The sequence below is a fragment of the Gorilla gorilla genome, chromosome 5 (assembly GCF_029281585.2).
Source record: "Gorilla gorilla gorilla isolate KB3781 chromosome 5, NHGRI_mGorGor1-v2.1_pri, whole genome shotgun sequence".
Lineage (NCBI taxonomy): Eukaryota > Metazoa > Chordata > Mammalia > Primates > Hominidae > Gorilla > Gorilla gorilla.
In genome coordinates, this window is record NC_073229.2 from 116,052,443 (window position 1) to 116,077,399 (window position 24,957).

Here is a 24,957-nt window from a genome sequence, read left to right on the forward strand (position 1 = left end):
ATAAAAATGAATAATAATTCATAGCCCAATTTTCCTTGATTTTAAATTTTCTGTTGATTGGGATTATCAACTTTATTCTAAGATTAAATGGTGTTTAGGCAATGACACCTCATTTAAAGACAGCAGATCCTTATTTTTCTGCATTATATTGCCATGATACTTACATTCAAATATACTTGAGCCTCTGTTTCTTTTTCAATAAAATAGGTAAAATTCTATGAGCTTCTAATATAATTTATTTAATTTATAAAATTTATTAATATATCTATAAAATGTTTTCAATTTCAAAATATAGCATATTTTCATACTATATTTTGAAATTAAACAATTAAAATTTCTCATTGATTTCTCATAAAAAAGTAGTTTTTCCATATGCTTCAATGTCAGCAAACAGCATTGGTGCAAATTGAAATTACTTTAGATTAGACATAAAGAAGAGGCAAAGTTCTGTCCCTGAATGTGATACTGTACAAGTCAAGGCATGATGTCAGCATAACATCAAGTTTTAAACCAAACTAAAAGTCTACAAAGGGCACTGGTAGCAAACCTTTTTATTCTATATGGCTCTGAGAAACAGATATAGAGCAACACATATAGGGCTTCTGACTGCCAGTAAAGTGGCATTTAAGAACATCAGCTTTTGACCTTATCTTCAAATATTGGGACCCAATCAAGTCCGGGACCCAGTCAAGTCCGAGACCCAATGTGATGACATACCTGCTACAAAGATTCTCAATGCCATCTCAGTGTGAAAATGGTGCATTACAATTAATAGACCAACTAGCTGTTCAAGATGTAGATTGACATGAGCTACTTGTAAGTATTATAAGTAAAGAAAAACAATCCACCAAACAACATGGCTAGTGAAAAAACAATGTGGTCTTCCCACAGGATGATGCTCCTAAAATTGCCCCCTTGTCACAGAACGTTCTTTGAATGGTTTTCCAGATAGTGATGGTGTGTCAGGACAATAACACATACCCCTGAGGGACAGGAGTAAGGACAGCCTCGGGCCCTTTGGGGAGAGGTTTTGTGTACAAAGCCAAACATTTTGATTAAACCACCCGCCTGTGCCTTTAGATTATAGAGAATTTTGTTCTCTCCTGCTAAACTGACATCGTAATGGCACCTTAGGTAATGTTACCTAACTGAACGCTGCCAAGGAATAGTGCTAGCGTGTACACAAAAGGTGGCGGCCAGCAGGTAAAATGTGGACTGAATCAGGCGGCAGACAAGGCAAAGCTGAGCCAGAAACACGAAGACCATTTATTCATAAACCAAGGCTATTCTTCCATGCAGGCATTGTGGACATGTCTGCTGTTCTCATGCTGATTTTCTGTTATCCCTTTACATTCTGAAAACAACACTGCCAGCAGAAGCGCTGTCCAACATGAACACTTCTGTGTGTCTACCACTTGCCTTGTTTTTGTAACCCTAAATGCTAACTACTTCCATTTATTTCTCCCATTCCTTTCTCCTAAACAAATACGTGCAGACTGAAGTTGCCAGGGAAATGTCTGAGTTTGTAAAAAGGGTAATATCCCAGAATGGAGCTTCAGTATTTTTCTATGGCCTCACTATTCTTTTTTCCCTTTTTCTTTTTCTGTCTTGTGTTTCATTTGGTATCTTTGAGAAGGATCCAAGTGCTAAGTAAGCTAACATTCTTTGGTGTTTTACATTTACTGACTTACAGTGGCATGGATAGTCTCACCCACTCACTTTAGATCATTAACATATGTGTGTATTGTCCCATCTTTTGTTGTTACATCTTGAGATAAACCAGTATTTGATAGCAGCATTGTCAAACTAATTCTAGAGAAAAGAGAAAATGTTTCATACACTTTCATGCTGCCTTCCAAAAGAAGATTATAAGCTACTTCAGGGCAAAGTTTGTAATCCTTCTATATCTTCTCTACCCAGCACTAGTTATTTGTGCTGGTGCGTCTACCTTTACACTCTCCCCTCCATGCCCAATCCTTTCTGCACTTCATCGAAAATTTATCCTTCGCCAAATACCACTCATCATCCACTCATCTGCTTTAAAACTTTCAGTAGATCTTGAAAACTGATAGGACAAACTATGCACTTCATGATTTAATTTATTATTTTAGCCTTGTTACACCATTGCTCTTCATCCAAGCACCAAAAATAATTGTGTGCATTTGGTAGTCTTCAAGATTGGAATGAGTGGAAGGGGAGGGATAGAGTCAGGGGTAGGCAGAGTAACACTCAAATCTGCAGGTCAGGGACTCGCCATCCTACAGTAATGACTGCAGTGGTATAGGAGTGGAGTCTGGGGCAGTTGCCTGACAGGGCTGGACATTTGCACTTGTAGTCAAGACCATCCTTGAAACTGTGAATACTGTGAATGTGGGCTTCTCCAAAGCTTAAAGCGGAATTCCAAAAGAAGAAGCAAAGCAGAACAAATAACAATGTTTAAACTGTGGTACAGAGAAGACAACTGTGAACCCTATTTTTTAAATTTGATAGTAGCATTGAGGCTCTGTTCATTATTGCTCATTTAGCAGATTCTATTATGTGCTTTCAGTGAATGTGTGTGTGTGTGTGTGTGTGTGTGTGTGTGTGTTCTGAATAACAAGAGCAAAATGAATAAATGTCTAGGTTTTGGGAGGTTAAAGTCAAGTAATCTATTTCTTCTCAATTTTAAAAAAGGCATGACTATGAAAAAATGTTAATCAAATTAATGCTTTTCTAAAGAATTGAATATTTTAAATAAAAAATTAAAGAAATTCAATAAATTATTTTGTTATAGTATTATAAGCAAGTACATATTTTATTCCTTGAATGTTAAAATAATAGAGGTAACATCACACTAATATAAATTAATACAGTAAAATTGAAATAAAATAAATATGAATGGTAAAGTGAAAAGATACTAAATTATATGGCAAAACATACATATGACCGTTAGAAGCTATCAAATGTTTTCTTCATTCCTAGAGAATATCTAAAAATTAAATGTCACATGTGGCTTTTAGAAAGAAACATTAGGTATATTCTGATGTGATTTGTTAAATGCACAAATCACATACACCATTTTGTTATTTGATTCTTGCTTTCAACTCTTTAGATTTCATTGGATATATCGTACTGACATGTCTAACATTCAGTTAATTGGTTCACATCAGCCTTGACTTCTGCTCTTTAATAGCCTGTGCCTCCATGATTAGTGCTCCCTCTCTATTAGCCTGCCATTTGGGAACCCAAGATCTGTATATCATGAAGTAATGATAATAAAAAGACAGTTTCACATACGACAGGATTTTATAGAAATTAAAACGCTAACTTTATGTCCCATTTTCTTTATTCTCATGGGGAAGAGTACTTTACAATAAACATTTTTGCATTTGGTGCTTTATTTGATCCAGACAAAAATAGACTACATAAGCTATTTTCTCTTGAGTATGTGATTAATGAATTATCTGCTTATCCCCTAATTGCCATATAGGGAATGGAGTTGCTTGTGGCAGATTAATAAAAATCCTTGAGTGACTAGTTAGTATTACCTGTCTAATATTTCACGTGAGTTACTTTTCAAACATGCAATTACCAGCCACAGATAGCTACTGCGTAGAACTAAGAAAAGAAGGTATACTCAGGAGGCATTTTCCTTACCTAGCCTGCAAGTGATTGTTTTTGTGTGGGTAATAATAATTTGATGATGTTTGAAGTATATTGCTTTCTTTTTTTTTCAACTCAGAACACAATTATGCAAAGGAAGATGTAACAAACAAACAGGTAAACAAATATCTTCTCAGTGTCTTTTTTATTTTTTATTTTTTTCCTTTTACTCATACAAGATATTTTACATACTTGTGGAGTAAAAGTGATAATTTTTTACACACATAGAATATGTAATAATGAAGTCCGGATATTTTGAGTACCCATCACTTCTGAAGACAAGAAGAGAAAACAAGAAAGAGAATCTTGGACCAGAAGCCAAAATATACAGGTTCTCTATCTAATATTCCACTATGTGTATTAATCATAGAACCTTCCAAGATGGACTGTCACTTAGAACTTATTGAGTTCAACTTTTAATGATTATAGGAATTCTATAAAATATCACTGAAGAAGGCTCTTTTGCCTGGCTCACATTTTGGAAACTCACCATCCTATTAAGCAATTTCTTTCACTGAGAAAAGTAAAATCTATTTCCCTTTTACTTTCACTCATGGATCTTGGGGTTCTGTCCCCTTAGAGTCATATGAAACAAATCAACTCCCTTTAGCAATTGGTAATCCTTCACATATTCAAAAATAGCCATCACAGTAACTCTAATTCTCTTTCAAATGTCACACCAGTAAGTTTAGGATCCGGTACAAGTCTCTACATATAGTCTTTCCTGCGCTTGTTATTTCTTTTTCTTTTAATATTCTAATTACTTTAGAACTCACAAATTAAATTTTCATTGCTAATTTGGCAAATATTTTTCACATGAATTTCATTGAATCTAAATCTACTACTTTGTTGAAAATGCGTATGCCAATATTGGCATATTTACTAAGAAATGCTACCCAAATTGTAATAAACCAGGCCATGTGACTTTTAGGGAAATTCGTCACAGCTCAAGGTTTTTTATTTTAAACTCGGCATATTGAGGAAAACAATAGTTTTAATGCTAGAGCTGCTTGCACTCAGTTATTACATGCCAAAGATTAATATAACATTTTACAGACAATTTCTTCATGTACAATGAATAATACACTTCTGTAAAAGCTCTAGGAGACTAGGCTATATTCACCTTCTAATATAGTCACCTATTTTATTGATATTTTAATATTAGGAACAGAGGCAATTAGCCGGTAGTGGTGGCGGGCGCCTGTAGTCCCAGCTACTCCGGAGGCTGAGGCAGGAGAATAGCGTGAACCTGGGAGGCGGAGCTTGCAGTGAGCCAAGATTTTGCCACTGCACTCCAGCCTGGCGACAGAGCGAGACTTCGTCTCAAAAAAAAAAAAAAAAAAAAGAAAGAAAAGAAAAAAGAAAAAAAGAACAGGGGCTTAGATATCAGAAAGTAAGTTCATAAGCTTGGGCTCAGAGCAGAGAGAGGAAGAAAACAGTGACAGATATTTGATTCAAATCAAGGAGAAGGCTAATGAATAATCCTTGCTCAATAACACAGTATATCTCCCATTGAACAAGATGGTCATGTCCTCCAGATTCAAGGTTTCTCTCCTCTGTGAAATAGTGAGTATATACCACCAAGTTTTGCCTCTCTGAACTGTTATTGCTATGGCTTTATATATATAGTAAATATATATAAAGCATAAATATATACATTTAAGTATAAATATATATATTAAGTATATGTATACTTAAATATATTATACTATATCTATTTATATATATTTACACTTAAATATATATATATTTTACTTCGGAAGCATTTTAGCCATAGTTTTTTTTTTATTAATCAAATTATCAGAGTTCTTGAAGTGAATGCTCTTTCCCCTACTCTTGCTCTTATCTGTCCTAGTTCTCTGTTTTAATTAAAACTCAATACTTAGTATTTGTCAATATTAATTTCCATCTTATTTCCTTCCCAAATTTCTTTTCAAGTTTTTAACATCAAGTATAGTAGTGAATAGATTTGTGAACTATCTATAATCTGTCATCATATCATCTGCGTCTTAGGTTAGAGTAATCCACAAATGACACTAGCTGTAACTTTTCTATTACTATCTTACATTGTAATCCTGGGCCAATCACTGAGCTTCTGAGAGACTCAATTTTGAAATCTATTCAGGCACTACAACAGTCTGAATGACTTTAACCCTATATCTTGGAGACTTTTCGTGTCTGAACTGAATGTACAGTTTTGTACGTGGAATAATGGGAGAAGGTGGAACATCCTGCTCAGGAGCCAGATTAGCTGTGAATCAAGAAGCAATGTCAGGGGACCAGCAAAACCATAACCTGGGCAGAATTTCCAAATATGTCTTCAAACAAAAGTAGTACAAAGAACAGGGAACATCCAGGTAAGAAGGCAACATTACAGAGACTGAAGAAATTAAAGCAGAGACAAAGACTGCTCAAAGCAGAGAGGTGGATGTGAATCTTGGTGTCATTTACAGAGGTAGACTTTTAAATAATCCCTTAGCTATAGATAAGGCTATGCCTTGAGTGCTTTAAATTACAACCTTGGCTAGACATTAAATTTTCTTTCGGGTGCTATCACATCTTAATGTTATATATATTCTTCTATCTCTGATTCTCATAAGGCTTCTAGCTCTCTACGTATTTGATTGAAAGATGGATTATTAAGGTCAGTTATAATCTGTATGTTCCAATCAGTACAGCAGGCACCAAAGATGGAGATGACACAGTTTATTGCAAGTGCTTAGCTTACTGTATTTTTATTGTCTAATCTCCAATTGGATTTACATGTTATCACTGGCTCAGACATGACAGAGAATGGTGTAAGATGGAGAAAAACTGAAGTCATAATGTTGCAGGGTCAGTATCCTCTACACTTGAGAATAGTTGAGGTCCTCTTCCATTTATTATGCATGGATGATTTATATGAATGTGGAGTACAACCAGAATTTTTTTATTGGATTTCTCTCACCTGAAAAGCAATACACTCTGTGGGTTTGCCCTTGACAATCTGAAATGTGGCTTAAAGTTGGGTAGCTGGTAGTTTCATCAGGTATTGTCTGTCTGCTAGATATTATTTTGAAAGAGAAATAGCAAAGTTAAAAACCATAGTTGTAGTGAAAGGAGGAAATGTAGTGCATTGTAAATTCTTGGGGATGAGGTACATGAGTTCTGTTGGCAGGAATGGATATTGCTGCAGAAGGATTCTCAAATAACTGGTTGGTATATTCTGTGATTGCTCATTCATCTAGGGTGAAGGTTATAGTCAAGTACAGGAATACTGGCAGAGGTTTGAAAAAATGCCAACCTATTCTGAGAAACAAAAGGGAGACTATGATGGAATATCAGATCACTTGAGATGCGAAGGGGTCAAAGAGTTCAATGACAAGGTTGCAGTGGTGACTGTTATGAATGGGGATGAGGAAGAGAGCAGTTACCAGAGTACAGTGTCCATGGCCAATGTGAGGGACATATGTTGACGATATGAATGTAAATGTTGATCAATGTCAAAAGTGCTATGGATTTTGATATGGATTTTCTATATGTGAGTAATACAACCAAATGATGACTTACTACATGGAGCTGGGGAGAAGACAGACAAACCCTGGCATCTGAGTCCTCATGTGGTTAGTGATGAGGAAAAAAATTGAAGGTTTATAGATTGTCACTCCTGGCCAATAAAAGGGGAAAATAGCAATGGCCTATGAAGAGGGAAGAGAGGTTATGATTATTCTTGTTGTTAGTGTGAAGTAAAGTTACTTATGAAATCAATTTTCTTCCTCCTGTTTTTTTCCCTTATCTGCAATTCTAACAGGTAGTTCCATATTCATTTTCAATGGAGAAATGTTAAGGATAACAGACAGAAGCTCAGGTGGTTGTCTGGTTTTGGTTTACCACCATATCAAGAAGAGGAGGAAGAAGGAAAATGGGGTGAGCATGTTCAAAAATCTCTAAAGATAGGGCTAGAGTTAAAAGACTTCTAGAAAACATTATGGTAAATGGCTTATTTGAAGGGCTTTTTTTCTGTTGTAAGAGCTATTTGAAAGTAGAGACATTACTACTCCTGCCTCTGTGCCCAGATATATAACGGCTGCCCTTGGCATAGGTGCCTGATGAAATCTTCCCTTGACCAGGAGCTCACATTCAGATTAATGCCACCCAGCAGGAGTTAGGCCCACATATATGTCTCTTTATTAAATGATATTGTTTCATGTCTATGTCCAGTTTATCACTTGTGGAATATTTTCACTATTTTACATTATGGGGCATCTACAAACCTCAAGAAAATGGCTATATCCTAGTTATCTAGCAGAGAGGTTATGGGGGAGAGATGGCACATCTGGTTTTAGATAGGGCTGAAAGCAGTCTGTACCTGGACAATAATTGAATGCAACTCAATTTTCTCTGTAGTTTGGGTGAACATAAGCAATAATTTTATTACTGAGAAAGGAGAAAGAATAGATTGAGGAAATGATGATGCTGTCTATATTAAGCACAGAGTTTGAGATGTATCTGAAACTGCTAAGTGGAGATTTGCAATAAGTGATTGGATAAATTGAAATCTTACCAGTTAATGATTTGGAAATGTATACTGGGATGTAACAACATCTAAGTTATGTCTGAAAAACATTGAATCTAGTCACCTAAATGACTGTATGCCCAGTCATTTAGATTTGGTCGTTTAGATTGTATGCCCAAGACATACAACGTATAAGGAATAAAAGCATTGAAAGCACATGTTTATGGAAAACAGGAGAATTCATATGACATGCTAAAAAGGAGCTAATTAACTTGATAGAAGGAAATAGTGATGTCAGACAAGCAAGGAAAGATGTAATGAGTCATCATGTCAAATGTTAGGACAGCGAGAACAAAAGAAGGACTACTAAGTGTTCAGTGAGTTTTGAAATGTATAATTAACGACCTTAGTGAACAAATTATTTGGAGTAATGTGGTATGAGTGTTTTACTGCGTTAAGCAGAGCAGTAAAAAAGTGGAGGTGATCTTGTCGTAAAAATAAAGAATAAACATAGTGGTACACTTAGTAGAGACAGGAACAAAGTCAATGGAATTTGTATTTTTATAATTAAGTTTTCAAGATGAGAAAGTCTTAGAGATGTCCAAAAAAAAAAAAACAGTAAAGAGAGAGAGAGTTTGAAAACACATGGGAGAAAAGGCATAACTGATGGTACAAGCCATATAGCTTAAGCCAGATTACCTTGCGAGATAAATGTAGGTGTGTATTTGTGGATGTGAACTGAACATTTTTTCTCTGCCAAGAAAAGAGAATTCATTATATCTGCATAGCATTCCATGGTGTATATGTAGCACATTTTCTTTATCCAGTTTATCACTGATGGACATTTAGGTTGATTCTACGTGTTTGCAAATGTGAATAGTGCTGCAATGAACATATATGTGCATGTGTCTTTATAATAGAATGATTTATATTCCTTTGAGTATATACCAAGTAATGGAATTTGCTGTGTCAAATGATATTTCTGTCTTTGGGTCTTTGAGAAATCACCACAGTGTTTTCCACAGTGACTGATCTAAGTTATACTCCCATCAACAGTGTAAAAGTATTCCTTTTTTTCCACAACCTCACCAGCATCTGTTATTTTTTGACTTTTTAATAGTTACCATTCTGACTGGTGTTAGTTGGTATCTCATTGTGGTTTTGATTTGCATTTATCTAATGATAGGTGATGTTGAGACTTTTTCACATGATTGCTGGTTGCACGTATGTCTTCTTTTGAAAAGTGTGATCATGTCCTTTGCAGGGACGTGAATGGAGCTGGGGGCCATTATCCTTAGCAAACTAACACAGGAACAGAAAACCAAATACTGCATGTGTACACTAATAAATGGGAGCTAAATGATGAGAGCACATGGTCACATAGAGGGGAACAACACACCCTGGGGCCTTTCATAGTGTGAAGGGTGGGAGGAGGGAGAGGATCACGAAAAATAACTAATGGGTTCTAGGCTTAATACCTGGGTGATAAAAGAATCTGTACAACAAACTCCCATGACACAAGTTTACCTATGTAGCAAACCTGCACTTGTACCCCTGAACTTAAAATACAACTTAAAAAAAAAAGAAAAGGGAAATGTATGGAGACTGAATCTGTAGCCTCAGTACCTGTGGCAGGTGAACTAATTGCTCAGATGATCTGTGCTTTGTAAAGTGCATTGACCATTGATGCTAGTAGAGTTTCGCTGGGTTCTACAGCAGACCATGTAAAGCTATAGTCATTCCTAAATAGTTTATGTGCATCTTCGTATGCCAAATCTTAAGAGAACCTTATTTACCTGTCAGGTTATTGGCCATTATTTAGTGATCTTTGAAGACAGAGATGAAAATATCTCTGAAAATAGGCTTTGCAGTAAGTAATCTATTTTAAAATCATGTACTCCAAAGACCTCAAGTGCAGGGATAGATAATGTAACCACAGATATTCTAAAGTATTTTCTATTTTATTTTGTCAGTTTACAGTTACCAGTAATGTTATATGTAAGTAAAAATATGATGCCCTATTTTCTTTGCTGCCAAGTCTGAACTACAATTTAGACTGACAAATGGGCAAAGGTTTTTCAAGCAGCACATGGCTGATATCTGTGTATTGGAATATCATAATCCCATATTGTTTTTAAATCCATGGAGGTGCTAGTCAAAGGTGCCTCTGTGAGTTTTGTAATGAAAGCCTGGGAGTCGTAGGCGTTATTATTCAGTTCATTTATGAACAAATGTGGGCTAGCAAACTGCAGATTCTAGAGAAGGTATTAATGAATCATCCCCAGATGATCTACTGACGACCCGTAGGACTGCAAAATGAATCGTATGACGTATTTTTTTAATTAAAAAACACATTTTAAATGAATTATTTATGAACAAGTACAGCTGTAACCTTGATAATATTAAACTGTTCTGGGCTGTTGAAAGGTATCTCATAGCAGTGACTATTCATAGTCAAACATGCAGAATGTATTAATGTAGTCAGTGAAAAATACAAAGTGGTCTCTGAAGAGGTAGAGATAAATGAGCCCATCAATTCATATTGCCTTCTTGCTACAGCCAGTCACCAAAGATTTGTGCTGAAATATTTTATTTGGAGTTATTTTTAGTCTACAAATAGCTATGATTCTGTCCTTCAAGTTTTATAAAGTGATTATTTTACACACTATAAGTAATCAATGAGAAGAGTATTGACTATGTATCATATTTTCCTTAGAGAGAGAATTAATGAACATGGCATTTTATTTAAATTCATTTTAGTTATCTCTCATATCTGAGACACACTGAAAATTACTTGGATATTGGGAAGGCAGAGGAAATATTTTCCAAGCACTCTTCAAAGAAGCCGCATTGTTTTTTCAGACGTAAGTGCTCATAATACTGAGTTGTGGTTTAGTCAGGAACTAAGGCTACTTCAACATCAAGATAATTTTTCTAAATCTATTTTCCATTGTCTGCCTATAAATTATTTTATTTTTAAAGCTATACATTGAATATATTAGAAAATCATTGCCTAAGTTTTAAAAGATTTTTAATCAAGGGTGATGTTATATGTAGGGGAAGTGAAAAAGATTTCAGAGTGAAAAAAAACTAGAGAAGAGAAAAACAAGAATGGGAATAATAAGATAAATTAAAATTGACAGACCTCAGAATGCTTTCCTCGGTTTCTCCTTGTAGTCAGAATTCATAAATCTTGGAAGCTAAAAAGGGATAATATAAAGCACAATGTAGAAAATGTAATTACAATCTGATACATACTTTCAATATACAAATATGTGCAATAATAATAGAAATTAGTAATTAATTAATAGGCAAATGCCAGCAATATTTTGGGTTCAGGTACGATCCACAGAAATGAAGCAAATATCACAATAATGCAAGTCAGATTAATTTCTTGGTTTCTTAATGCATATAAGACATATTTGCACTATATCGTATTCTATTTAGTGTTTAATAACACTACGTCTATCGAAACAACATGCATACCTTCATTAAAAACACTTTATTGCTAACAAATGCTACTGCTCATCTGAGCCTTCAGCCAGTTGTTAATTGTTCTGCTGGTGGAGGGTCTTGCCTCAACCTTGATGGCTGCTGACTGCTCAGAGTGGTGGTTCCAGAAGGCTAAGGTGGCTGCAGCAATGTCTTAAAATAAGACAACAATGAAGTTTGCCACATTGACTGAGTGCTCTTTCATGAATATTGGAGTCAATCCTCTGAGACTCTGCCACTTCTTTATCAACTAAGTTTATGTAACACTGTTAATACTTTGTTGTCATTTCAACAATGTTCATAGCATTTTCGCCAGGAATAGATTCCATCTGAAGAAACTACTTTCATTGCTCATCCATAAAAAGCAACTCCTCATTGTTAAAGTTCGATCATTCCCAGTCACATTTTCAGGTTCCTCTTCTAATTCTAGTTCTTTTGCTATTTCTACCACATCTGCAGTTGCTTTCTCCACTGAAGGCTTGAATCTCTCAAAGTCATCCACGCAGACTGTAATCGACTTCTTCCAAACTTGTTAGTGGTGATATTTTGACCTCCTTCCACGAATCACGAATGCTCTTAATGGCATCTAGAGTGGTGAATCCTTCTCAGAAATTTTTCAATTTACTTTGCCCTGATTAATCACAGGAATCATTATCTATGGCAGCTATAGTCTTAGAAAATGTATTTCTTAAATAAAATAGGATTTAAAAATTAGAATTACTCTTTGTTGCATGGGCTGCAGAGTGGATGCTATGTTAGCAGGCATGTAAACAATATTAATTTTTTTTGTGTATCTGCTTAAGAGCTCTTGGGTGACCAAAGCATTGTCAATGAGCAGCAATATTTGAAAGAAATCTTTGTTTCCTGCGTAGTAACAATCAACAGTGGGCTTAAAATATTCAGTAAACCATGCTCTAAACAGATGTGCTGTCATGCAGGCATTGTTGTCCCATTTATAAAACCTAGGCAGAGTAGATTTGACATAATTCTTAAAAACATTAAGTTTTTTGGAATGGTAAATGACCATTGGGTTAAACTTCAAGTCACCAGCTGCATTAGCCACTAACAAGAGAGTCAGCTGGTCCTTTGAAACTCTGAAACCAGACATTGACATCTCCTCTCCAGCTATGAAAGTCCTAGATCTTTGAAACTCTGAAACCAGACATTGACATCTCCTCTCCAGCTATGAAAGTCCTAGATGATACCTTCATTTAATACAAGGCTGTTTCATCTACATGGAAAATCTGTTGTTTTGTGTAGCCACCTTCATTGATTACCTTAGCTGGATCTTCTATTCCAGATAACTTGCTGGAGCTTCTACATCAGCACTTGCTGCTTCACCTTGCACTTTTATGTTATGGAGATGGCTTCTTTCCTTAAACATCCTGAGCCAACCTCCGCTAGCCTCTAACTTTTTTTCTGCAGCTTCCTGACCTCTCTTGGCCTTCACAGTATTCAAGAGAGCTAGAGCCTTGCTCTGGATTAAGCAATGGCTTAAGGGAATGTTGTGTCTGGTCTGATTTTTCTATCCAGACCACTAAAACTTTCCTCTTATCAACAATAAGGCTGCTTCACTTTCCTATCATTTGTGTGTTCATGGAAGTAGCATTTTTAATTTACTATAAGAACGTTTCCTTTGCATTTGCAACTTGGCCATTTGTTCAAGAGACTTTTGGCCTATCTGAGCTTTTGATATGCCTTCCTCACTGAGTGTGATCATTTCCAGCTTTTGATTTAAAGTGAGATATGTGGGACTGTTCTTTTCACTTGAATGCTTATAAGCCATTGTGGGATCATTAATTGGCCTAATTTCAGTATTGTGTGTCTCAGGGAATATTAAGGCCATGGGGCAGGAGAAAAATGGGGGAACGGCCATTCTGAGGAGGAGTTAGAACACACATAACATTTATTAATGACATTCACCACCCTAAATGGGTGTGGTTCATGGTACCCCGAGACAATTATAGTAACATCAAAGGTCACTGATTACAGATCTCCATAACAGATATAATAATAATAAAAACAGATGAAATATTGCAATAAGTATAAAAATGTAACACAGAGACACAGTGGACACATGCGGCTGGGAAAATGGTGCCAATAGATTTTCTCAACACAGGGCTGGCGAAAAAAAACCTTCAATCTGTAAAACAAGCATATCTGTGAAGCACAATAAAGCGAAGCACAATAAAACAAATTGTCCTGTATTAACTGAGCATATACTATACAGTTACACAGAACAAGGTGCTCTCTCTCTCTCTCTCTCTCTCTATATATATATATATATATATTCTGTATAATTATTTATAACACATATACAGGTTGGCATTATTATCTCACTTTACACACAAGTGTAAGCTAGGCCTCTGAGAAGTTATGTAAGAATAACAAAGTTCTAGACTAGTGCTAATTAAAAGCAGGGCTGAGATTAAAAGTCAGGTTTATCTATGTGACTCCAGAGGCAATCCATTCCCACTGCACTGCACTGCTTCTCATTAAGATTTTGAAGCAAAGATGCTACATGGGGGAACTTGTATCTATTACAGAAAAATAATATTTACACTTCTATGAACAAATTTATCCTTTATTAAAATAGCATATGTGCAGAAGTAGTTGGAGGATGACAGGCATATGTAGACTTACGCTTCTTCAGTGTTAAATTTATGGCTGAAAAGACAGGGAAGTTTCTTCCAGCTGCTTTTTAAATTTTAATTTTCTGGTGATATCTAACACATTGCTGTAAATCTTAATTTGCACAGAACATGATCACATATATTTGGCATGATAAAGTCTTAAGAAAATTGTCCTTTTAGGACTCCAAATCAAGCAGCAAGATTTTTCAGGCAATATGTTTAAATTTGTCAAAGCTTTAAACGATATTAAATTTTAAATATCATATGAATTACCTTAATTTGAGTTTGCTAGTAATATTAATTTGACCCATGTATTATTATAATTAGTACAGGTAGAAAATGGTTAAAAAATACCAGCAATTTCATATAGTTCAATCATGTAATATTTTATATAATTTGTAGCTGTTTATAGGTATACTCTATATCAGTTATAATAATTAAAATAATTTTCAGTTGTATAGTTTTTTACACAGTTGTACCAAAATCCCACATATTTGGAAACATTTAGAGTGACAAAAAATTCAGCCACTATTATTAGTTATCTTACATCATATAGATCATTACATACCAAAAGTTTTTTTAAAAAAATTGTTTGTGTCCTTGAAGACTCTAAAATAGTAGTAGATAGTTGAGATAGCAACATTCTCTTTATTTTTTCTCTGTTTCTTCTTCCTAATTAAAAAAGACCAAGATTTAAAGAACTGTTTCAAAACACAATGGATGTAACAAACCAATTCCCTTAGAAAACTCTCTATTTATGATATGGTCACAACTATTGATCTTTCAATAAGAAATGTTAATTTTAATTTAGTTTTTTGCAATAATTACATTTATAGAGGCAAAATATAAGGATAGATCACTGGCTAATGAACTATATGAATATCGCAGTAATCATTCTGGATAGGTTTATTGTTCAATTGCAATTATTTTTCATACCAAGTCCTTTAATACTGTGTATATATAGGTTAATGCTGTTCTATTGGTGTAGATTATTTTCGTGTCTTAAGTACATGAAAATGCACCCAAAAGGCAGGATTTTTTTTTCTTTTTTCTTCTTCTTTTCTTTTCCTTTTTTTTTTTTTTTTTGAGGCAGGGTATCACTCTGTCACCCAGGCTGGAGTGTAGTGGCTCAATCTCAGCTCACTGCCACATCTGCCTGTCAGGTTCAAGCAATTCTCGTGCCTCAGCCTCCCAAATAGCTGGGATTATAGAGACACACCACCACGCCTGGCTAATTTTTATATTTTCAGTAGAGACAGGGTTTCGTCATGTTGGCCAGGCTTGTCTCGATCTCCTGACCTCAAGTTATCCACCTGTCTTGGCCTCCTAAAGTGCTGGGATTACAGGCGTGAGCCACCACGTTCAGCCAATCAAGCATCTTTTAAAGGCTATAAGAAGAAAGCACATAATCACATGAGTATATTAAAGTCTGATTACATGAGAGCAAAGTATTAATGAAAACCTCCCCATGTTTGCTGTCCTGCTAAATACTTTTTAATTCTTTTATTCCCTTCCACTTTGTTCTTCCTCCTCCTCCTCCTTCCTTTTCATCTTATTTTCTTTCTTCGTCATTTTGGTCTCTTATTTCCTCATTTAAAAAAATCTTTCTGCTTTTGTCAAGTAACACATCACCTTTAATTGTTGCTAAAATAACCAAAAATTCACTTTTCAGCAAGGGATGGAATCTAATTCTTTAGTCCTTGAAATTGTGTTGGCCATATGAGTTTCTTTGGCTAATTGAACATTAACAAATGTGACCCAAATTGATCAGGATTTCTCTGTTGACATTTTGGACTGGATAATTCTGTGTTGAAGAGTATTGTCTTATTCACTGTAGAATATTTATCATCCTGCCTTCTACCAACTAGATGCCATTAGCAAGCCTCTCATTGTGCCAATTAAAAATGTTTCTCCAGACATTGTCAAATATCCCTTGTGAGTTGGAAGAATTGCCCCAGTTTTAGAATTCTGATGTAGTGTCTTGAGCTTTCCCTTACGCCTGTAATCCCAGCACTTTGGGAGGCCGAGGCAGGTAGATCACGAGGTCAAGAGATCGAGAGCATCCTGGCCAACATGGTTAAACCCCGTCTCTACTAAAAATACAAAAATTAGCTGGGCATGTTGGCACATGCCTGTAATCCCAGCTACTCGGGAGGTTGAGGCAGGGGAATCGCTTGAACCCTCAAGGTGGAGGTTGCAGTGAGCTGAGATTGCACCACTGCACTCCAGCCTGGTGACAGAGCAAGACTCCATCTCAAAAATAAACAAATAAATAAAAATAAATTTCCCATAGGGGCTTACACTCCTTTGGTGCACTGGAATCCTGACAATTCCATGGAAGTAAACCTGAACTAACCTGTTAAAGGATGTGAGACCATGTGGAAGAGAATGAAGGCACTCTGGCCAAGAGCCTATCAGCTGTTAGACATGTGAGTGAGGTGTTTTCAGATGGTTCACATGAGTATGCTCCATAAAGATCATCTGAGCCTATTCAGACCAAAAGAACCACTCAGCTGAGTGACAGAATCATGAGCTACACAAATAGTTGTTAAGGTATTATGCAAGAAATCTGCATCTGCAGTTATTTTTGTTTAGACTTGAAATATGTTTGCTTTTTTTTTCTAATGAACACTAATCGCTGAAGAAAATATAATTAGACAGATGGTATAGTAATTACAAACATGGAGTCTTCCACACAGATTTTCTGAGTTCAAATCCTGATTATTCTGCTTCCTATATGCATGAACTGAAGTCTATTACTTAAACTTGATTTGTTCAGCTTCTGCATCTGTAAAATGGGGTAAATAAAAGTGCTTAGAACATACTAAGGATTTTCTTAAACAGGTTCAGTCTAAATTTTCTGGGTGCATCTTTCTTTATTTCCAATACCAATCACAAATTTGGAAGCTCCGATATACATGTATCTTCTTCTCTATAGACCATTGCTTTATAGTGTCCTCTTTAAGAATACACGTGACTTTCGCTGGGCGCGATGACTCATACCTGTAATCCCAGCACTTTCAGAGGCCGAGGCGGGCAGATCACTTGAGGTCAGGAGTTCAAGATCTGCCTGGCCAACATGGTGAAACCCTGTCTCCACAAAAATACAAAAAGTAGCCTGGCACGATGGCGGGTGCCTGTAATCCCAGCTACTGGGGAGGCTGAGGCGGGAGAATCACTTGATCCCAGGAGGCAGAGGTTGCAGTGACCCGAGATCAGGCCATTGCACTCCAGCCTGGGCTACTGAGCGAGACTCCACCTCAAAAAAAAGAAGAAGAAGAAGAAGAATACATTTGACTTTTTGAGTCCACACAGATTATACAGTTGCAGTGAAAAATCTCCTTTATAAATGAAAAGAATATTTATAAATCTCAAGCTATTAAGAAAACCTTAGAGTGTCCAGTTCAAATTTAATAAAAAAGCTTCCTAGGAGTCTGGATTGGATCCCTATCTCTGCATTAGTCCAAACACTCCCAGGGTAATAAAATTGATTCCAGATGTCATTGCCCTGATGGTACTGATTCTACCATCCCTGGACTCTGAAGGAAACATGCTTCCAAAGTAAGGGAACTCTAAAGTGCCTATATTCATAACTTAAGAAGTTAGGATCGGGGATTAGCTCAGTCTTGCAACTGGTTCACATTTTGTCTTGGCCTTCTGGTACTTCAATTGTACCCTGACAACTCCATTCGCTGACACTGAATTACCATTTATCTGCTGAAATTTCTGACTTTAATCACTCATCTGGATCGTTTCTTCTTGATAGTAGACTCCCTAAATCTGTTTCTTACAAGGCTATCTCCCCGGTACCAATTCCCTGACTTTTGTCCTTTCTTCCTATTACCTGCTGCCAATCTCTTCTGGTGCCCTGTTTATCTCCTGGAAGCTCTCTTTATGAATACCTCTCGGTCTTGTTGTCTGTTCTGGGACATTTTTCTGAAATTCTCTTTTTCTGCTGCCAGAACTTGTCAATTCAGCCAGGTGCAGTTCTGTTCATTTCCACAAACACTGGAGTATCTATTACATTATCTCTATTCTCCACTGCAACACTTCAAACAACTCTTAAAAAATGATTGATTAGTTGCGGAAACCCAAACTGAAAAATGCTAGGTAGTTTCTAAAGTCATACAAAAGTAACTGTTGAAATTGCTTTAAATTCAGAAGGTGCTAGTGACTCTAAACCAACACTCTTCTTGTTCTGCTTTTCTCATATCTTATTCACTCCTATTCTTGTTTGTGTATCAATACATAACCCTTCATACTGACAGTTTGAGCCAAATTAAGTGAACAATATTTATTTTGTTATTATTTGTATTATTTAATAGGCAAATATTATTTGTTGTTGCTCAACAAATGTTGAGCAATAAAATACTGAAATCAAAATTATGTTTTAGAAATATGAATTCAGGGTAGATTGAAGGAGACAAAGAGGCTGAGGGTAATAGGATATTATAACAGTCCACGTCTGAGTTAATAAGATCATGACACAAAGCGGTAAACCATTAGGAAGTCAAAGAACAAAATCGCTAACATTGAACGCTGGTGCCCTCTGGCATGAATGAGAAGATAAAGAATGCCAATAGTAATTACAGATTATCCCCAAAGAATTCCCCTCAAATTATTATATTTTTGAAACTCATTAAAATATGCTGAGTTTTAGGGTTTTTAAAATTTAATATATAATGTAATAAAACAACCTTTCGAATTACTTTAGATGCTGGGAATAAATCTTTGGTAAAGGCATTAGGAGTTCAACATATTGCTGAATAATTGAAGATTCCAGGTAAGCATTTATCTTATGCTTATCTTATCTTATTTTCTTATGGCCTGCAGAACACACTCTGTGGATGTATAACTAGTTTAGTATGAGACCCTAAGGTTGGTGAATCACTGCCACATATGTTCATTTTATTTTTATTTTTTTTGCACAAATGGTTCCTGTAATTTTGGACATCCTTGACCTTTCTTCCCATCAGCTACCTTATTTTATGCAAAACCTAGCTCTAATGCTAGCATATCTATGAAACCTTCCCTGACGATCCCACCAAATAAATCCTTCCATTGTGATTTCATTGTTTGAGGAAACATTGGTTTATAGTTCCATTATTGTTCTTGACTTTTTATGTTTTTATGTGTCTTCCCAGGAGATTTAGTAATCTTTAAAGACATGACAATGCTTTAGCCATCTCTATTTTTCTCTTTGTTATGACTTATAAGACTGGGTCAACAATAGGTCAGGGTAAGAAGTAGAAGAAAAATGAAAGTGAAAGAATAAACTAACTTTTTTTATTCTCTTGCATTATAAGTATTTTTATAAGTAACACCTGATTTGTGGCCAGATTTTCTTCTTTAATATTTTGTGTAGCAAAACTCACTTTGTATTTGAGTACCTTTACGTATTATGGGTTTCCAAGAATCTCCAAACTCCTTGTCCCTTTCGTTGTCTGGATTTACTAATTCATGTGACCAATTTGGTTTGTGTGGGCATTTGAGCTAATGACTTTGCTTTACATACATGCTATGATTTCATACACAATACAGTCCTTAGAAACCTGCTTTATTATTCTAGTTTTAAAACTGAAGAAACAGAGACTTCCAGAAACAATGTAATTTTTCCTGAATCATTTTATTTATATATGTAGTAGAGTTCAATTTCTAAAAATAAAATCATGAATTTCAGGAAGTTGTAACACAAAAGATTAACTTGGAAAATGGAAGCTATTCACAATAAATTTTATTCCAAGTGGTTGGCACTTACAGTTACATTTGAGCTATTAGCTCCAATACTTAATAGCTGGATATAAGGGAAATCATGACCAACATCAAGTTATAAAAATAGGGCTTAGTTTTATGTGCTTAAGCTTTATGGAGAAAATGAATAAGAGTGGTTGCATAAAGATAGTCAACACTCCATAAGTAGCTTCTCAGTAGTCACTGCTTCATAACTTGCTACCTATCATGGGAAGAGTGTCAGCTGCAGTAGCAGCAGTCAGGTATTCATGAAAAACATGTTATATTCTGGGAAACAACAGCATAATTAAAACATGGGGAGGTGTGAAGAAGGAATCAGATATAATTTAAAGGTAGATGATCTGCACTGATAGTCTTCATTTCAAGAAGACAAGTTTTGCATACAGAATCTGCAGCTTCTCACAAAGCATGTGTTTGAACTTAAGAACAACTGACAGGACATGAACTCATCATTTTTTATGGCTGCGTAGTATTCCATGGTGTATATGTGCCACATTTTCTTAATCCAGTCTATCATTGTTGGACATTTGGGTTGGTTCCAAGTCTTTGCTATTGTGAATAATGCCGCAATAAACATACGTGTGCATGTGTCTTTATAGCAGCATGATTTATAGTCCTTTGGGTATATACCCAGTAATGGGATGGCTGGGTCAAATGATATTTCTAGTTCTAGATCCCTGAGGAATCGCCACACTGACTTCCACAATGGTTGAACTAGTTTACAGTCCCACCAACAGTGTAAAAGTGTTCGAACAATGAGATCACATGGACACAGGAAGGGGAATAGCACACTCCGGGGACTGTTGTGGGGTGGGGGGAGCGGGGAGGGATAGCATTGGGAGATATACCTAATGCTAGATGACGAGTTAGTGGGTGCAGCGCACCAGCATGGCACATGTATACATATGTAACTAACCTGCACAATGTGCACATGTACCCTAAAACTTAAAGTATAATAATAAAAAATAAAAATAAATTAAAAAAAAAAACAACTGACAGGGACCAAGTCTTCCCAAAGGTAAGAGTCTAGTTTTGCTGTACTCCCAGGGAAGATATTGATACTGATGTTAGTAGTTGTACTGTCACAACAACTGACTATGAGCCCAGTGACAATGCTGGAAATAAAATGTGTTGCTGTCCTTCAGGCTGAAAGTCAAATAAAAGATAAAAGAAGGAGAAACACAAAGTACGACTTTTTCTTTGACCTAACTTCTGTTACGGTTAACCCAAATATAAAATTTGCAGTGAATGTCTGTAACAGAATTAATATTGGTAATCAGGCAATCAGGGTCTCTGATCACCTAGGGTGGAATACGTTAATTTTTTTAAACAAAAATTTTATCATAGTTAATAGTTATTTCTTTTTGAAAGAAGAAAGTGTTCTAATTTAGGACAAAAAGCCATTGTTTTCTAATTATAATGTTGACAAGTCATTTAAGAGTTGAGGCCACATAGAAATGGATAAGCTGAAGTTAGATAAAGAATGACACATAAATTTTTCTGCATTATAAAATGAATAGTAGTTTGGAGACAGGACAAAGCCATGAGGAAAATGAGAAGGGTGAGGAAATTGATTTCAGAGAAGTACAGCACTTTGGACAAAAACAGACACATAGGCCAGTGGAACAGAGTAGAAAACCCAGAAGTAAACCTGCACACTTGCAAACATCTGCTCTTTGACAAAATCAGCAATAAGCAATGGAGAAGGACTCCCTATTGAGTAAATGGTGTAAGATAACTATCTAGCTATATGCAGAAGAATAAACTGGATCCCTACTTCTCACCATATACAAAATTAACCTAACATGGATTAAAGGTTTAAATATAAGACCCCAAACTATAGAAATCCTAGAACAAATCCCTTCTTGACATTGGCAGAGGATTTATGGCTAAGTCCCCAAAGGCAATCACAACAAAAATAAAAATTGACAAGTGAGACCTAATTAAATGAAAGAGCTTCTTTACAGCCAAAGAAATTACCCACAGAGTAAGGAGACAGCCTACAGAATGGGAGAAAATGTTCATAAACTATGCATTTGACAAGTGTCTAATATCCAGAATCTACAAGGAACTTAAACAAATCAACAAGCAAAAAATAAACAATCTCATTAAAAAATGGGCAAAGGACATAAACAGACACTTCTCAAAAAAAAAAAAAAAAAGATGTCCCAATAGCCAGCAAACATTTAAAACATGCTCAACATCATTAATCCTCAGAACAATGTAAATCAAAACCACAATGAGATACCATCCCACACCAAGTCAGAATGGTTATTATCTAAAAGTCAAAAAACAACAGATGCTGGTGAGGCTGTGGAGAAAGAGAATGCTTATACATTGTTGGTGGGAATGTGACCTAGTTCAGCCACTGTGGAAAGTGGTTTGGAGACTTCTCAAAGAACTCAAAACAGAAATATCATTCAACCCAGTAATCTCATTAGTGGGTATATCCCCAAAGGAAAATAAGTAATTTGATCAAAAGACACATGCATCCATATGTTTATTACAGAACAATTTACAATAGCAAAGACATAGAATCAGCCTAGGTGTCCATCACAGTCGATTGGAGAAAGAAAATGTGATACATATATACCATGGAATACTAGGTACCCATAAAAAATGCAATTATGTCCTTTGCAGCAAGAAGGGTGGAACTCAGGGTCATTATTCTAAGTGAATTAACACAAGAACGGAAAACCAAATACTGCACGTTTTTGTTTACAAGTGGAAGCTAAACACTGAATACACATAAACATAAAGATGAGAGCAATAGACACTGCAGGCTACTTCATGTGGGAGGGTAGGAAGAGGCCATGAGCTGGAAGACAACCTGTTGGGTACTATGCTCACTACCTGGGGGATGGGATCATTTGTACCCCAAACCTGAGTGTCACACAATATACTAATGTAACAAACCTGTACATGTACCCTTTAATCTATAAAAAAAGTTGAAATTATTCCAAAAAATTTGAAGTTTTGTAGCAACCCTGGGTCAAGCAAGTATGTTTGTGCCATTTTATCCACAGGATGTGCTCATTTTGTATCTCTGTGTCACATTTTGGTACTTCTCACAATATTTCAAGCTTTTTCATCATTGTTATATTTGTTATGATAACCTGTGATCAGCAATCTCTGATGCTATTGTAATTGTTTTGGGGTACTAGCAACCATGCCCACATAAGATGGCAGATTTAATCAATGAAAAAAATTAAAATGAAAAGTCTAACACCATGATGCCGTTAGCATACTTGCGTTCTAAAACTCCCCATTATTACAAAACCTCTGGACAATGTAACTACTTCACATGAATTACTTGTGAAACCGAAGCATTTGTGGAGGAGTATTCAATACTACATTTCTGTCGATACCCTTAAAAATGGAAGCATCATGCCCTGGACAGAAAATAAGATATCCAAACTGAAATAAGTCAGCAGCAGCATGAGATCAAAGACAGAACCATAAGATGCATCTCGTTCTTGCGTTGAGAATTTGCAGAAATTTTCAGAAGGTCATTGGAATTCAATAATATAAAATTACATTTCTATCAATATTAGCAAATATTTAGGGTACAAAGTGAATCTAGGCAGTAAAAGAAAAGAGCAAAGAACTTCATTTCCTAAATTTTTTTTCAAAGATATTAGAGAATGAACTATGCTTGAGGAGAGAGAAGATTCTGATTTCCAACTTACTTTGGAACAGATGTCAAACTAAATTAATTTATGTCAGTAAATTTTCAGAGATTTTTCAATTGGAATTCTTAATTAAATTGAAGAGCACAATAAATGATAATGAACAGCCCAAGTGAAATAAAGCAAAGTCTCTTTCAATTTGGAAAGAGTTAACTGTAATCAGTTAAAGGATATTTCAGCAAATTAATTGAAATTCTAATCAGAAGTGAATAAGTACTTTGAAATGAGGGCAGAGGGCAAGATATAGATGAACAGACTAAAATACTGACCTCAAAATACATCAATCGATAAAAATAGAAAGTGTTTTATCTCCTCTGCTTCTTTTAATAACAAGGATTAGATCAAGCAAAAGGCTTCCTTTGCTCTTCAGCTCCTTAAATCAGGAGCTTCAAAGAATTAAGTCTCTTCTCACATTGTTAAGTGATATAGGAGAAATCTAAGTGGGCTTCAGCTTCAGAGGCCCGATGTCCCTTTGTCCTTGATCAGCTGGTGAGTCCTGGTACTGTTTGTCTCTGTCAAGCCCACACATCTCAGCATCTGCACTACGAAGTCCCTGCTTGGTCCATGTCTCTGAACTGAAGGGATGCTCTTCAGAGTATCGACTACGGTGAGCTTGACAAGTTTGTCCTTTTGACAAGGTGAAAGAGGTCATTCTACCCACCAGTGGGATCTGCAAAGTAATGCTTAAGGAGGTTTGAGCCTACATTTATGCAGTTGCACACCAGGGATACTGTGGACACAGAGAAAAATTGTAAACAATGTGGAATTTTTTTTTAAAACAACAGTTGTTTTCAAAATATAGCTATCAACAATATTTATTTAATTGCTTACAGCACTGTCAGTAACACTAAATATGAATTTTAGTGATCTATTTGAAAATGACAAAAATAATTACTGCATCTTAAGTGCAATTCTCAAGAGCTAGTCAGCTGAGAAATAGCATACATTAGCAAAATTACTATTTGCGGTCTAAATACTTCCTAAAACAGTTAAGAAACGTAACCAGAACCAAGTAGGATATTTTTTCAGAACAATTCTCACAATAAAATTAGTTTCTCTCAATGATTATTTGAACATGTTTAATCTTTGAAATAAATAATTGAATCACTGGCCTGGTCTTGACCCTGACAAAATATTTCTGAGTATGAATAAAGATTCATAGTACATTGAGAGAAAGCAAGAGAGATATAGGAAAATTAAAATAATTTCACCACCATTTTTATATTAGTAAAGGTGATTTTTTTTGTTCTTCCTA

At 35.6% G+C, this 24,957-nt stretch overlaps 1 long non-coding RNA gene across 1 annotated transcript in view; it reads right to left on the reverse strand.

Moving 5' to 3' along the window:
• LOC129534181 (uncharacterized) overlaps positions 1 to 24,957 on the reverse strand; it is a 53,734-nt gene that overhangs the window by 19,592 nt on the left and 9,185 nt on the right. Inside the window, exons 2-3 of the long non-coding RNA XR_008680651.1 lie at positions 14,831 to 14,934; positions 11,283 to 11,337 (exon numbers count right to left, since the gene is read on the reverse strand). This is a non-coding gene — a long non-coding RNA (uncharacterized lncRNA). The remainder of the gene's footprint in view (positions 1 to 11,282; positions 11,338 to 14,830; positions 14,935 to 24,957) is intronic.